The sequence below is a fragment of the Rhinoderma darwinii genome, chromosome 5 (assembly GCF_050947455.1).
Source record: "Rhinoderma darwinii isolate aRhiDar2 chromosome 5, aRhiDar2.hap1, whole genome shotgun sequence".
Classification (NCBI taxonomy): Eukaryota; Metazoa; Chordata; class Amphibia; order Anura; family Rhinodermatidae; genus Rhinoderma; species Rhinoderma darwinii.
Window position 1 is genome coordinate 217,052,261 of NC_134691.1, and position 17,021 is coordinate 217,069,281.

Genomic DNA, 17,021 nt, shown 5'->3' on the forward strand with positions numbered 1-17,021 from the left:
CCTGTGGTACACCTAAAGGGTTAACAAAGTTTCTAAATGCAATTTTAAATAATTTGTAGGGTGCAGTTTCTAAAATAGGTTCATTTATGGGGGTTTCTATTACATAGGCTCCTCAAAACCAGTTCAGACCTTAACTGGTCCCTAAAAAATAGGTTTTGGAAATTATTTTGAAAGTGTGAGAAATTGCTGCTAAAGTTATAAGCCCTGTAACGTCCTAGAAAAATATATGGATTTTCAAAAAACGATGACAACATAAAGTAGACATATGGGAAATGTTAACTATCAACTATCTGGTGTGATATGACTATCTGTCTTACAAGCAGAATAATTGAAATTTTGAAAATTGCTAATCTCTCTAAATTTCAGTAAATTTAGCATCTTTTAATGAATAAACGCAAAGCGTAATGCCAAAAATCTACCACCAGCATAAAGTACGTGTCATGAAAAAAACCCAATCTCAGAACCACTTGGATAGGGAAATACATTCTAAAGTTATTACCACATAAACTTACTTATGTCAGATTTGAAAATGAGGGCTCCGGCGTTATGACAAAAACCAGCAGCAACGACAAGGGGTTAAGAAGGGTAAGAGTGTGGAACCGAATAACTACCGTCCATTAAGTTTGACATCTGTGGTATGTAAAAGATATGAACTGCAACAGTATAAAGTGGAGAATAGTTTAATAACTGCTAGCCAGCATGGATTCATGAAAAACAGGTTGTGCCAAACTAACGTGCTCGGTTTCTTTTTTCTTTCTTTTTTTTTTTGTTATGTTAATCTTTATTAAGCAGCACAGACTATATCACATTTAATCACACAAATAAAAAGTTACTTTCAAGTCCAGGTTACAGTTGAAAGTCTTCATGTGCCACAAGCCATCATTTAAATAGTGAATATTTTCAATGCCGATTAATTTTTTGACCTTCTCAATATCATCAACAGACATCTTCATGACACCAACAACCTTGTCAGCGGCTGCAAGGTAAAGCTTCGCTCCAGGAGATCTTAAACCTACATACTCAGTTTCTATGAAGAAGTTAGTGCAAATCTGGATGTTTGTCATTCAAATATTCTGCGTTAAGACCAATTCCTTTTAATTTCTTTATTAATGACCTTGTGGATGGGATTGAAATTAAAGTGTCCGTTTTTGCTGATGATACAGTACAAAATATTGTAGGATACTTAAAGCTCAAATTGATTGTACATTATTTCCGAAAACCTAGATAAACTGGTAGCCTGGGAAAAAAACATGGCAGATGAATTTTAATCTTGATACAGGAAAAGTAATGATATATAGACAAAAAAAAAAAAAACTCCTACAGCAATTTCAAAAAGAGGGGCTAGCTGCTATAAGGTAAAGCATACTCCCCGAGTAACGATAAAGGCACTCCTATGTAAACATTTAAACACGGAAGAAAGGAAAGGAGCATAAGAGTGTTAATAAAGATATATTTTATTGTATAGGCTCTTATGCTCCTTTCCTTTCTTCCGTGTTCAAAGGTAAAGTAATGAACCTGGGACGCAGGAATAATATCAATGCATAATACAAATTTGAAAGTGCAGATACTCTCTAAATTATAAAATAAAAGATTGTATATCATGTGATACAAAGGGAATTATTTATGTGATTTTGTGTCCTTGTCAAAAATTATATGTGGTATGTACAAAACACCTGATGGAGACTAAGTTGATTTTTAATCTGAATACACTATCCCCTAATGGGTTTAATAATGAGATTGAATTATTTGCTTTCCAGTAATGAGGAAGCACTTTTATATTGATTTTTTTTAAATTAAATTACCTGTAATAAATGCATTATATTGGGAACTATAGAAGCTGTTTATTGCCATATAGGATATATTTTTTGGTCTTAATGTGATTTGGTGTATAAGAACAATAAATGAGCTAGTCTGCATGATTTTTTATTAACATAGAACTAAAGGTAATTTTTAAACTTGTAAGTATAGTATATGCTGATATATACAAACATAGTCTTATTGCAAGAAAATGATTGAAATTAGTTCACACTTTAATGGCCGCTGCCACAAGAATCAAGTTATGGATTGACCTGTAGAATTCAAGAAACTATACTGCGGGAGGGGACGCAGTGTATAAATACCAGAAGCAACCCATGCGCTTACATTCCCTGACGGTGGAGATGGTTATCTTTGAAACATGTAGGACTGAATTGACCAGTCTAGCCTTAAGCTGGCCACAAGAGCGTTTTTATAGTGATGTCACTGGGGCTCCCCAAGGACTGCTTTTTTGGGTTTGTGCTACCAGCCAGGTCGTCCCTCTATTTTACATTACATTACCATCAGTATTGCTGCAAAACCCACTGTTTCAAGTTACCTGCAGAACAAGAACTGTCTTCATTTTGAATGCTGATCAACTGGGATGTGTCATACCCCAGTTCAGGTAATATTTGTGTGTGTACAGGACATTATTGATATTTTAGGTGGATTTTGTGCTATTCTGCTAATAGGTGTAAAGATTGCTCTTTCATTTTAGTAGCAGCGTGTAAGGAAATATATAATAAACAGCAACTGTAATTTAACAAAAATTTATTGTAATAAAATGAAAAAAAACACTACAAAGGTGAAGACGTGATCAGGTGTTGGATGTTTAAAGTTCCCACACCTTTGTGTCGGCTAAGTGCCCATGGAGCTATAAAGATGCTGGACTATGCCAGAGCATGCCTGGATCATGGGCCCTGACTGCCAATCATATGTCTGTCTGCTTTCTGCCTGAAACTTGTTTGGCTTTAGCAAAGATGCCTAGAGCCAACCTCCTTTCTCCAAGTTGGGCTGAAACGCGGGCTGGCTACCACTTGCTCCCGCTAGTACTTACCCAATGCAGTGGAGATGCTCCCCCTCTCAGTGGAGATGCTCTCCTGTTTCACTTCATGGTTGAAGCCACGGATCTGGCTCCTTGTTGTGGGCTTGGCAGTGTGTAAAAGCCTCTCAGCAATAAGGAGCGGTAGGTCAAAAATGTACTACGTGTCTACCAAGGTCACCACCCAGGCCCATACCAGTGATGTTATTATACAGCAAGGATTTGGATTTTATCCTGAGAAAAAGCAGAAATATCTAGAAGCTACTGTACAATGACACTTTTATTTTCCCTGACTATTTTGAATAAATTAAGAGCTGAGTTTGAAGAAGAGAAAAGGAGGCTCAGAAAAGCTAATAAGCAGTATGCTCTTGTTTTCCCAGTAAAGATCAGAATTATCTTTCAGGGTTCCACGATGACCTAGAGACATCTCGCTTCGAATGGACTCTAAGGAATTTATGGGTTATTTATTATAATATAGGGACACCAGACTATAGAGGACCTGAAAATGGCTGTGGTTCTATTTGATAATGCTAGTTCTTAAAGTGTAGCTAAACATTTGACAAACATCTGACATGTCATAGTGACATGTTAGAAGTATGGATTGGTGGGAGTCCGAGCACTGAGGCCACCACCAATTGCTAGAACGAAGCAGCTGCAGCGCTCGTGTGAGCGCTCAGCCGCTTCGTGTCTGTTCGGCTTTTTCCGAAAAGCCGATGTATCGGAGTACAAGCTCATAGACTTTCTATTGAGTCCGTACACTGATACATTTATTTCCGGAAAAAGCCAGACAGACACAAAGCGGCTGAGCACTCACACTAAGCGCTTCAGCTGCTTCGTTCTAGCGATTGGTGGGGGTTTCAGTGCTCGGACCCCTACCAATCAAAACTTCTGACACATCACTATGACATGTCAGAAGTTTGTCAAACGTTTAGCTACATTTTAATATCTCTGCAATGGAAAAGCTACACTACTGTTAAAAATTTTAGGGTCACTTAGAAATTTCCTTATTTTTGAAAGAAAAGCACAGTTTTTTTCAATGAAGATAACATAAAATTTATCAGAAATACACTCTATACATTGTTAACCCCTTCCCGCTCCTTGACGTACTATTACGTCATGGCAGCTGTATCGTTCGCGCTCCATGCCGTAATAGTACGTCTCAGGAGTAACGGCCGTTTCGGCCGTCCTCCCGACACATACAGGAGCTGTGACGCTGCTGTCTTGTTCAGCAGCTGTCACAGCTCCTACAGCGGGGACCGATCGCTGTGTCCCCGCTGATTAACCCCTTAAAAGCCGCGTTCTATAGAGATCGCGGCTTTTTAGGGGTTAAGCTGCCATCGCCGGCCTGCTACGCGACAGCGGCCGGCGATGGTGACTATGGCAACCGGACACCAAACAATGGCGTCCGGCTATGCCATAGACGGAAGCCTAGTGGGTCCTGACAACGTCAGGACCCACTATGCTTGCTGTCAGTGAGTAGCTGACAGTTCTAATACACTGCACTACGCATGTAGTGCAGTGTATTAGAATTGCGATCAGGGCCTCCTGCCCTCATGTCCCCTAGTGGGACAAAGTAATAAAGTAAAAAAAAAGTTAAAAAAAGATGTGTAAAAATAAGAAAATAAAAGTTTTAAAAGTAATAAAAGTAAAAATCCCCCTTTTCCCTTATCAGTCATTTATTATTAATAAAAATATATAAACAAACAAATAAACTATACATAATTGGTATCGCCGCGTCCGTAACGGCCTGAACTACAAAATTATTTTGTTATTTATCCCGCACGGTGAACGCCGTAAAAAAAAATATTAATAAACCGTACCACAATCACAATTGTTTGGTCACTTCACCTCCCAAAAAATGGAATAAAAAGAGATCAAAAAGTCGCATGTACCTAAAAATGGTACTGATCGAAACTACAGTTCGTTACGCAAAAAATAAGTCCTCGCACGGCTTTATTGATTGAAAAATAAAAACGTTCTGGCTCTTAGAATAAGGTAACACAAAAAGGGAATGATTGTTTACAAAACGTATTTTATTGTGCAAACGCCATAAGACATAAAAAAAAACTATAAACATCTGGTATCGCCGTAATCGTATCGCCCCGCAGAATAAAGTTAATATATCATTTATAGCGCACGGTGAACGCTGTAAAAAAAAAAGTATACAAAAACAATAGTAGAATTGCTGTTTATTAGTCACCGTTCCACCTAAAAATGGAATAAAAACTGATCAAAAAGCCGCATGCACCCCAAGAAAACTACAATGGGTTCCTCAAGGGGTCTAGTTTCCAAATTGGGGTCACTTTTGGGGGGTTTCCAATGTTTTGGCACCACAAGACCTCTTCAAACCGGACATGGTGCCTAATAAAAAAGAGGGCTCAAAATCCGCTAGGTGCTCCTTTGCTTCTGAGGCCGGTGCTTCAGTCCATTACCGCACTAGGGCCACATGTGGGATATTTCTCAAAACTGCAGAATCTGGGCAATAAGTATTGAGTTGCGTTTCTCTGATAAATCCTTTTGTGTTATAAAAAAAATGGTATAAAAAGAGTAAATTTCACCTCTACTTTGCTCTAAATTTCTGTGAAACACCTAAAGGGTTCATAAACTTTCTACATGCTGTTGTGAATACTTTGAGGGGTCTAGTTTCTAAAATGGGGTGTTTGATAGGGGTTTCTAATATATGGGCCCCTCAAAGCAACTTCAGAAATGAACTGGAACCTAAAAAAATAAATAAATGAGGCAATACTTCGCTTCTTACATTATACTGATAATGAGCAGTGCCCACTCCGAGATGACCCCAGTTTTGACCGTTTGTATAAACGGAGACCCCTATTAGACCGTTCCAGTGCCCGGTTTTCCCAAGCATACACCCCCGAGAAGTGTTTTTCTATTGATGAGTCCCTGGTACATTTTAAAGGGAGGGTTCAATTCCGCCAGTACCTGCCAGGTAAGAGGGCAAGGTATGGCGTGAAGATGTATAAGCTGTGAGAGTGCATCAGGGTATACCTACAGGTTTAGGATATATGAAGGAAAGGCCACCCCCAAACCAGACTGCATCCTGGACTACAATAGGTACATGGGAGGGATGGACTTGTCAAATCAAGTCCTGAAGCCCTACAGCGCCATGCGGTGTGGTATAAGAAGCTGGCCGGGCACATCATACAGATGGCTTTGTACAATTCGTACGTGCTACGTCGATGTGCAGGCCAGAGGGGAACTTTCCTGGAATTTCAAGATCTAATCTTTAGGGACCAGGAAGGGGGGGCACCCAGTACTTCTGGAAGCGAGGCCACACGCATCGTACCAGGGCAACACTTTCCAGGAGAAGTTCCCCAAACCGGTGGAAAGGGAAAGAGTCAAAAGAGGTGCAGAGTCTGCTATAAGAGGGGGATAAGGAAGAACACAATATACCAATGTGACACGTGTCCCGAAAAACCAGGGCTCTGTATGAAAGATTGTTTTAAAATGTATCATACATCGCTTGATTTTTAATTTACCCTGATGCACTCCGCACAGCTTACCCCCCTCATCTTTCCCTTCTGAGCCCTGCCGTATGCCCAGGCAGCTGATAACAGCCACATGTAGGATATTGTCGTACCCAGGAGAACCCACATTACAATTTAAGGGGTGTATATCTCCGGTGGCGCATGCTGGGCACACTATATTGGACACTGAAATGGCATATACATATATAAAATTGCAAATCTCACACTGCACCATCTGCTGCGCATTATCTTTTACACAGTACCTGTGGGGTCAAAATGCTCACTACACCTCTAGATGAATGTCTTAAGGGTGTAGTTTTTAAAATGGGGTCACTTCTCGGGGGTTTCAACTGTACTGGTACCTCAGGGGCTTCTGCATACATGACTTAGCACCAGAAAAGCTCCAGTAGGCCAAATGGTGGTCCTTTCCTTCTGAGTCCTCCCATGGGCCCAAACGGCAGTTTATCACCACAAATGGGGTATTGCCGCACTAAGGACAAATTGGGCAACAAAATGGGGTATGTTGTTCCCTGTGAAAATAAGAAATTTTGATCAAAAATGACATCTTATTGGAAAAAATATAATTTTTTTCATTTCACAGCCCAATTCAAATAGGTGCTGTGAAAAACCTGTGCGGTCAAAATGATAACAAAAACCATAAATGAATTCCTTGAGGGGTGTAGTTTCCAAAATGGGGTCACTTCTGGTGGGTTTCCATTGCTTTGATACCTCTGGGGCTCTGCAAATGCGACATGGCACCCGAAAACCAATCCAGCAAAATCTGGACTCCAACAAACACATAGCTCTCCTTTCCTTCTGAGCCCTCCCATGGGCCCAAACGGCAGTTTATCACCACAAATGGGGTATTGCCGCACTAAGGACAAATTGGGCAACAAAATGGGGTATGTTGTTCCCTGTGAAAATAAGAAAATTTGATCAAAAATGACATTTTATTGGAAAAAATATCATTTTTTTTCATTTCACAGCCCAATTCAAATAGGTGCTGTGAAAAACCTGTGCGGTCAAAATGATAACAAAAACCATAAATGAATTCCTTGAGGGGTGTAGTTTCCAAAATGGGGTCACTTCTGGTGGGTTTCCATTGCTTTGATACCTCTGGGGCTCTGCAAATGCGACATGGCACCCGAAAACCAATCCAGCAAAATCTGGACTCCAACAAACACATAGCGCTCCTTTCCTTCTGAGCCCTCCCATGGGCCCAAACGGCAGTTTATCACCACAAATGGGGTATTGCCGCACTAAGGACAAATTGGGCAACAAAATGGGGTATGTTGTTCCCTGTGAAAATAAGAAAATTTGATCAAAAATGACATTTTATTGGAAAAAATATCATTTTTTTCATTTCACAGCCCAATTCAAATAGGTGCTGTGAAAAAACTGTGCGGTCAAAATGATAACAAAAACCATAAATGAATTCCTTGAGGGGTGTAATTTCCAAAATGGGGTCACTTCTGGTGGGTTTCCATTGTTTTGATACCTCAACGCCTCTTCAAACCTGGCATGCTGCCTAAAATATATTCTAATAAAAAAGAGGCCTCAAAATGCACTAGGTGCTTCTTTGCTTCTAGGGCTTGTGTTTTAGTCCACGAGCGCACTAGAGCCACATGTGGGACATTTCTAAAAACTGCAGAATCTGGACAATACATATTTAGTAGTGTTTCTCTGGTAAAACCTTCTCTGTTACTAAAAAAAAATTGAATAAAATTGAAATTCAGCAGAAAAAATGAAATTTGCAAATTTCATTTCCACATTGCTTTAATTCCTGTGAAATGCCTGAAGGGTTAAAAAACTTTCTAAATGCTGTTTTGAATACTTTGAGGGGTCTAGTTTTTAAAATGGGGTGTTTTATGGGGGTTTCTAATACATAGGCCCCTCAAATCCACTTCAGAACTGAACTGGCACCTTCAAAAAAAGGCTTTTGAAATTTTCTTAAGAATATGAGAAATTGCTGTTTATGTTCTAAACCTTGTAACGTCCAAGAAAAATAAAATAATGTTCAAAAAACGATGCCAATCTAAAGTAGACATATGGGAAATGTGAACTAGTAACTATTTTGGGTGGTATAACCGTCTGTTTTTCAAGCAGATGCATTTAAATTCTGAAAAATGCTATTTTTTGTAAATTTTCTCTAAATTTTGCAATTTTTCACAAATAAAGACTGAATATATCGACCAAATTTTACCACGAACATGAAGCCCAAAGTGTCACGAGAAAACATTCTCAGAATCGCTTGGATAGGTTTAAGCATTCCGACGTTATTACCACATAAAGTGAAATATGTCAGATTTGAAAAATGGGCTCTGAGCCTTAAGGCCCAAACTAGGCTGCGTCCTTAAGGGGTTAATGTGCTAAATGACTATTCTAGCTGAAACGTCTGGTTTTTAATGCAATATCTACATAGGTGTATAGAGGCCTATTTCTAGCAACCATCACTCCAGTGTTCTAATGGTACATTGTGTTTGCTAAGGCTGGGTTCACACGACCTATTTTCAGACGTAAATGAGGCGTATTATGCCTCGTTTTACGCCTGAAAATAGGGCTACAATACGTCGGCACACATCTGCCCATTCATTTGAATGGGTTTGCCGACGTACTGTGCAGACGACCTGTAATTTACGCGTCGTCGTTTGACAGCTGTCAAACGACGACGCGAAAATTTACTGCCTCGGCAAAGAAGTGCAGGGCACTTCTTTGCAACGTAATTTTAGCCGTTCTTCATTGAACTCAATGAAGAGCAGCTCAAGATTTACGAGCGTCACAGACGCCTCGTATATTACGAGGAGGAGCATTTACGTGTGAAACGAGGCAACTGTTTTCTCTTGAAAACAGTCTGTCTTTTCACACGTAAATGCCTGCTATCGTGTGCACATACCCTTACTGTGTTAGAAGGCTAATGGATGATTAGAAAACACTTGAAAACCCTTGTGCAATTATGTTAGCACCGCTGTAAACAGTTTTGCTCTTTATTGGAGCTATAAAACTGACCTTCCTTTGAGCTAGTTGAGAATCTGGAGCATTACATCTGTGGGTTCGAATAAACTCTCAAAATGGCTAGAAAAAGAGAGCTTTCATGTGAAACTCGACAGCCTATTCTTGTTCTTAGAAATTAAGGCTATTCCATGCGAGAAATTGCCAAGAAACTGAAGATTTCCTACAACGGTGTGTACTACTCCCTTCAGAGGACAGCACACACAGGCTCTAACCAGAGTAGAAAGAGAAGTGGGAGGCCCCACTGCACAACTGAGCAACAAGACAAGTACATTAGAGTCTCTAGTTTGAGAAATAGACGCCTCACAGGTCCTCAACTGGCAGCTTCATTAAATAGTACCCGCAAAGGGCGAAGAGGCGAATCCGGGATGCTGGCTTTCAGGGCAGAGTGGCAAAGAAAAAACCATATCTGAGACTGGCTAATAAAAGGAAAAGATTAATATGGGCAAAAGCACACAGACATTGGACAGAGGAAAATTGGAAAAAAGTGTTATGGACAGACGAATCGAAGTTTGAGGTGTTTGGATCACACAGAAGAACATTTGTGAGACACAGAACAACTGAAAAGATGCTGGAAGAGTGCCTGACGCCATCTGTCAAGCATGGTGGAGGTAATATGATGGTCTGGGGTTGCTTTGGTGCTGGTAAAGTGGGATATTTGTACAAGGTAAAAGGGATTTTGAATAAGGAAGGCTATCACTCCATTTTGCAATGCAATGCCATACCCTGTGGACAGCGCTTGATTGGAGCCAATTTCATCCTACAACAGGACAATGACCCAAAGCACACCTCCAAATTATGCAAGAACTATTTTGGGAAGAAGCAGGCAGCTGGTATTAAGTCTGTAATGGAGTGGCCAGCGCAGTCACCAGATCTCAACCCCATAGAGCTGTTGTGGGAGCAGCTTGATAGCATGGTACGCAAGAAGTGCCCATCAAGCCAATCCAACTTGTGGGAGGGCCTTCTGTAAGCATGGGGTGAAATTTCTCCTCGATTACCTCAGCAAATTAACAGCTAGAATGCCAAAGGTCTGCAATGCTCTAATTACTGTAAATGGAGCATTCTTTGACGAAAGCAAAGTTTGAAGGAGAAAATTATTATTTCAAATAAAAATCATTATTTCTAACCTTGTCAATGTCTTGACTATATTTTCTAGTCATTTTGCAATTCATTTGATAAATATAAGTGTGAGTTTTCATGGAAAACACAAAATTGTCTGGGTGACCCCAAACTTTTGAACGGTAGTGTATGTGATGTCTTTATTATTTTCTATACTGACGTATTACAAGAGCCATACATTTTTTATTTTTCCATCTATGTAGCTGTATTAGGGCTTGTGTTTTGAAGGATAAGTATTGTATTTTTCAGTGGCACCATTTTGGAATACGTATAAGATGTCTAACTTCTATTATTTTATTTCATTGTTTTTTGGGTTTTGTTTTTACGGCACTCACCATGTGGTATAAATGACACATTAACCTTATTCTGCTGGTCAGTAAAATTACGGCGATACCAAATTTATATATATTTTTTGTTTTTCTACTTTTCCATTAAGAAAAATTGTGTCGCTGCATTCCAAGACCTACAACATTTTTTTTTTTTGCATCGACTTATGAGGGCTTGATTTTTGTCGGTCGTGTTGCATTTTTTAATGTCCCTATATTGGGGTACATACAATGTGTTGATTAACTTTTATAACTTTTTTAGGAGGGGGGATCAAAAAACAGCAATCCCGATTACGGCCTCACCCCAACAGCTCTGGTGTCTCTGTTTTCTAAGAGCTATAATTTTTTATTTTTTTCGTTGATGGAGCTGTGTGAGGACCTTTTTGTGGGATGAGTTGACATTTTCATTGGTGTATTGTCACTATACCAGAATTTGGAGTTCGATATCGATACTTTGTGTAGTATTGCGATTCTCGATACCAAAACTATACTTTGCCAACAATAATATAAAAAAAAAGTTCAATTTTCTGATGTGAGGCACATGGTGTGATGAATTCTGAAACTCCATGTGCCTCACATTAATAGTAATTAACTCCATCATGTTTCTCACAGTTATAATTAACAACATTGGGTTAATGTGTGAGGTGCATGGTGGAGTTAATTACTTTTAATGTGAGGCACATGGAGGTTTAAAATTCATAATTCACATTAATAAGTGAAAGAAAGCAATTTTTATTTAATTTTTTACAGCATACGCATCATAAATGACGCTATAAATTTGTTGTGCAGGTTATTACAATCACGACAATACCGAATGTGTGTATATTTTATGTATTGAGACTTTTATTTTAAGGTTTGTTTAAAAAAAAAATTGTGTATTTTTTAGATTGTTAATTTTTTTAATTTAACATTACTTTATTTTTTTTAACTTTTAAACTGTAATGTACTGGTATATATATATATTACTTTTTTATTCCATTTTTTATTTGGCATAATAAAGCATTTTTTTTGAAGAGGGGTTTGTGCTTTTTCCTCTTTTTTCTTTTCATTAATATATTTAAACATTTTATTTCACGTTTTATTTACATTTTCTTAATCCACTACACTATGCAATTGCTTAATCGCTAATATAACACACAGCAATGATTATTTTTTCTGTCTTTAAAAAACAAAGTAAAAATAAATATATATATATATGTATATGTATATATATATATATATATATATATATATATATATATCATATTTTCAGGATTCTAGACAAACTTAGAGAGCTGACACATACTGCAAGATGGAGTTACCATGGTAATGGTGCTATTAAGGTGACTTCATTTTGCAAGAGCAGCGCTTCAATTGTTCTTCTTAATTGCATACACTTGTCTGTCTGCTCCACTGGGACAAGGATCAACATTGCCTGTAAAGTCATGCTGAACAAGGCTTCTTCAGGTAAGTTATTAATATATAACTGAAAGAATACAGAAAAAGTCAAAGTAGAATTATATATAAATACTTTAAACAGATTTTAAACCTTCCAGAGCCATTTTTCATTTTCGTCTTTTCCTCACTGCATTCCAAAAGCTGTGACGTTCTTATTTTTCTGATCACATAGCCGTATGAGGGCTTTTTTTTTGTTTTGCAGGACAAGTTGTAGTTTTTAATGGTACTATTTAATTCACCATATAATATACTGGGAAAATTTGTGGCATGGAATGAAAGAAAGACAGCGCTTCCTTCATTGTTCATTGGGTTTTGTTTTTACGGAATTCACCGAACAATAAAAATGACATGTTACTGTTATTTTGTGGGTCAATACGATTCCGATAATACCGAATTTATTTATTTTTATTACTTTTAGAAAAAGAGCAATTTAATAAAAAAAAATATTTTTTGTGTCGGTATATTCTGTGACCCATAACTTTTATTTTTCCGTCGATGGAACTATGTGATGGTTTGTTTTTAGCGGGGCAGGCTGGTACATACAACTTTTTGATCACTTTATATACCATTTTTGGGAAGTAAGGTGACCAAAAAAACAGCAATTACAGCGTTTTTTTCTTATGGCAATCACCATGCCGTATAAACAATGCTATATTATAATAGTTCAGACTTTTACAGTCGGGTTTAGTTTCTCATCATTAATATCACCTAAGTCAAAAGTAATAGCCTTGTAAATTGATATCACTCTTTCCTATGTCTAATGTCTGCTTTAATGTAGACATTTTGGTAAGTTCTCAAGCATGACCTGCTGTTAATTTTGAAACCTGCCTCATAAAAGTAATTTCAAAGACAACTTGCCTAATACAATGAATTTTGAACATTTTTTTCTAAATGTTTTGTATTTTGCCTACAATAAATGTTTTTAAAAAGTAGTGATCAAATTTAGCAGAAAACACTGCGGCTGCACCATCAAAAGTTACCACTAAATTAACGGAAAAGATGTTCAAAGCCTACTTGTAAAACACAAATATATAGTCTTGAATGTGTAAGGAATGTAGTCCTTTCCATGTTCAAGTAGCGCCCAGTTGTACCGTGATTATCCTTGAGTCCATATACTGGTCATCCAATATGTACCTTATACATGGGTGATGTTCCAGAGGGCAGGAGCAGCCAACATAACAGCATTCACATATTTATTAGTGTTGTTCCTTCCCGTGCACAATGACATAAGATGAACTGATACCTGCAGTATGTTTTTTTTTCCCAGCCATTTAATACAAAATTTCTAGCATCATTTATTTTGTTTCTTCTTATCTATATAGAATTACTTGTAAAATACAGCAAGTTTAAACACAGTTTTGAAATTGGAGCAGGAATGATGCTGCCGCACAATTATAGTTACCACTGTAAAATGTGGAGGACCAATGGCAGCCTACAAATTAAAACAAAAATGTTTTTCTTATTTTTGAAAGTTCTTTGGGCATGCAACATCTTTGGGCAGGCAAATCTGAAGATTTTGCATACATAAATTTCATTAGCAACAGAAATTATTTTGTGTGTATGTTTCTCCTAATGAGCAATGTACAAAATATAAAATGAAAATAGATAACTCTTGCATTATTTGGATGGACTGTAAAATCTGCAGTTTTTTTTTTCCATGGAGAAAAGGGGTAGTTGTAAGTTCATAAACTTAGATGTAATCGTTATTAGCTGGATCCTGCGTGTCAGAGACATGCAGGACCAACTTTTCGCCGAGTTGTCAGTCCAGCTGACCTGACGGATCCGGCTTTGATGGAAGGATACAGTTTTTATGTATACAGGAATCATAGAAACTGTATCTTGAAAAGTAAAAAATATTTGAAATCAAAGTCAATTTAAAGTTGTTGCAAATCGCATAAAACATTGATTTATTAAAAAAACAACAAATAGCTTTAAAGGTGTACATAACCTTTAAGGCTGGGTTCACGCGACCTATTTTCAGACGTAATGGAGGCATTTTACGCCTCAAATTACGTCTGAAAAAACGGCTCCAATATGTCGGCAAACATCTTCCCATTACTTTCAATGGGCTTTACGATGTACTGTGCCGACGACCTGTCATTTTACGCGTCTCTGTCAAAAGACGGCTCGTAAAATTACAGCCTCGTCAAAAGAAGTGCAGGACACTTCTTGGGACGTTTTTGGAGCCGTTTTCTCATAGACTCCAATGAAAACAGCTCCAAAACGGACGTAAAAAACGCAGTGAAAACGCTGCGGAAAACGCCACGAAATACGCGAGTTGGTCAAAAAACGAGTGAAAATCAGGGGCTGTTTTCCCTTGAAAACAGCTCCGTATTTTGAGACGTTTTTGACTCTACGTGTGAACATACCCTTAGAGTACATTTGTGCAGTATATTTGTGCAGATAATAGAATGTACTGTACATGAAAATATAAAGACTGACATTTATGTTGTTTGATAACGCTAGTTATCTAAAGCAAAAGCAATAAAAGCAAAACATAATGGCATGGAGGCGATCAGCCTGTTTCACTGCTGAGGTGTTATAGAAGCCCAGGTCGCTTTGATAGTGGCCTTCAGCTCATCTGCATTGTTGGGTCTGGTGTCTCTAACGTCCCTCTTGACAATACCCCATAGATTCTCTATGTGGTTTAGGTCAGGCGAGTTTGCTGGCCAATCAAGCACAGTGATACTGTGGTTATTAAACCAGGTATTGGTGTTTTTGGTAGTGTGGGCAGGTGCCAAGTCCTGCTGGAAAATGAAATCAGCATCTCCATAAAACATGACAGCAGAGGGAAGCATGAAGTGCTCTAAAATGTTCTGGTAGACGACTGCGTTTACTCTGGACTTGACATAGCACAGCGGACCAACACTGTTGCTCAGTGGTCCAAAGTCCTGTTTTCAGAGGAAAGTAAATCTTGCATTTCATTTGGAAATCAAGATCCCAGAGTCTGGAGGAAGAGTGGAGCAGCATCAATACTAGTTGATTGTGGTCCAGTGTGAAGTTTCCACAGTCAGTAATGGTTTGGGGGGTCATGTCATCTGCTGGTGTTGGTCCACTGTGTTATATCAAGTCCAGAGTCAACGCCGCCGTCTACCAGGAAATTTTAGAGCACTTCATGCTTCTCTCTGCTGACAAGCTTTATGGAGATGCTGATTTCATTTTCCAGCAGGACTTGGCACCTGCCCACGCTGCCAAAAATACCAATACCTGGTTTAACCCCTTCCCAACATCCGCCGTATATATACCATGCCGGGTGGGGTAGTATGGAGCAGGCTCACGGGCTGAGCCAGCTCCATAAAGCGAGTTTGTCGGCTGTGTGTTACAGCCGACACTACCCCACTCGATCCCACTCGAGCGAGATCCCACTCGTTTAACCCGTTAAATGCCGCTGTCCATCGCGGCCGCGGCATTTAAATAGCTGAAAACCAGAGGGCGACCCTCTTTAATGTTCCAATGGCTGCCTGCGGCGAGATCGGCGGGTGCCGTTGGTTGGCATGGCAGCTTGGGGGCCTGATGAAGGTCCCCAGGTCCGCCATCTTTGTACTCCAATGAAGCCCTCCCTCCAGCAGGGCTTCATAGGGGACCGTCACAATCACGATATACTGCAATACATTAGCATTGCAGTATATCGTGCAAGAGCTGGTTATAGTCTCCTAGGGGTACGAGTAGAAAAAGTAAAAAACAGTAAAATAAAGTTTTTTTAATAAATAAAAAAAATAAAATAAATTAAAAGTTAAAAAAAATAACCTTTTCCCATTTTCCGTCAAGCACAATGTAAAAAAAAAAAATTGCTAACATAACTGGTATCGACGCGTCCGTAATATTCTGAACTATTAGAATATATAATTATTTAGTCTGCACGGTGAACGCCGTAAAAATAAAAGAAAAACATTAGATTTGCTGTTTTTTGGTCACTTCATCTTCCACAAAAAATTAAATAAAAAGTGATCAAAAAGTCTCATGTACCCCAAAATGGTACCAATATGAACTACAACTCCCCTGCAAAAAATAAGCCCTCATATCACTAAATTGACAAAAAAATAAAAAAGTTATGGCTCTCAGAATGTGGCGACAAAGCTTACATTTTATTTTTAACAATCAGTTTTTTCCTTGTAAAAGTAGTAAAACATAAAAAGAATATGTACATTTGGGATCACTGTAATCGTATTGACCCGCAGAATAGGGTTAACATGCATTTTTTTATTGCACGGTGAACGCCATAAAAACAAAACCACCCAAAATATTGAGGAATCGCAGTTTTTTTCCTATTCCGCCACACATATAATTTATTTCTTGTTTCCCACTACATTATATGGTACAATAAATGGTGCTGTAAAAATCTACAACTTGTTCCGCAAAAAACAAGTCCTCATACGGCAATGTTGGAAAAATAAAAAAGTTACGGCTTTTGGAAGATGGGGAGGAAAAAACAAAAGTGAAAATCCGAAAAATGGCTGCGGAGGGAAGGGGTTAATAAGCACAGTATCACTGTGCTTGATTGGCCAGCAAATTCACATGACCTAAACCCCATAGAGAATCTATGGGGTATTGTCAAGAGGAAGATGAGAAACACCAGACCCAACAATGCAGACGAGCAGGGGCGTAACTAGGAAAGACTGGGCCCCATAGCAAACTTTTGACTGGGGCCCCTCCTCCGCTGGGTATCACACAACCCCCCCTTGTAGATAGTGCCTCCCTATAGCTTCCACCACACAGCGCCCCCCTATAGATAGCACCATGCAGCACCCTGTAGATAGCGCCATACACAGCCCCCTGTAGATAACGCCTTACAGCCCCCCTGTAGATAAC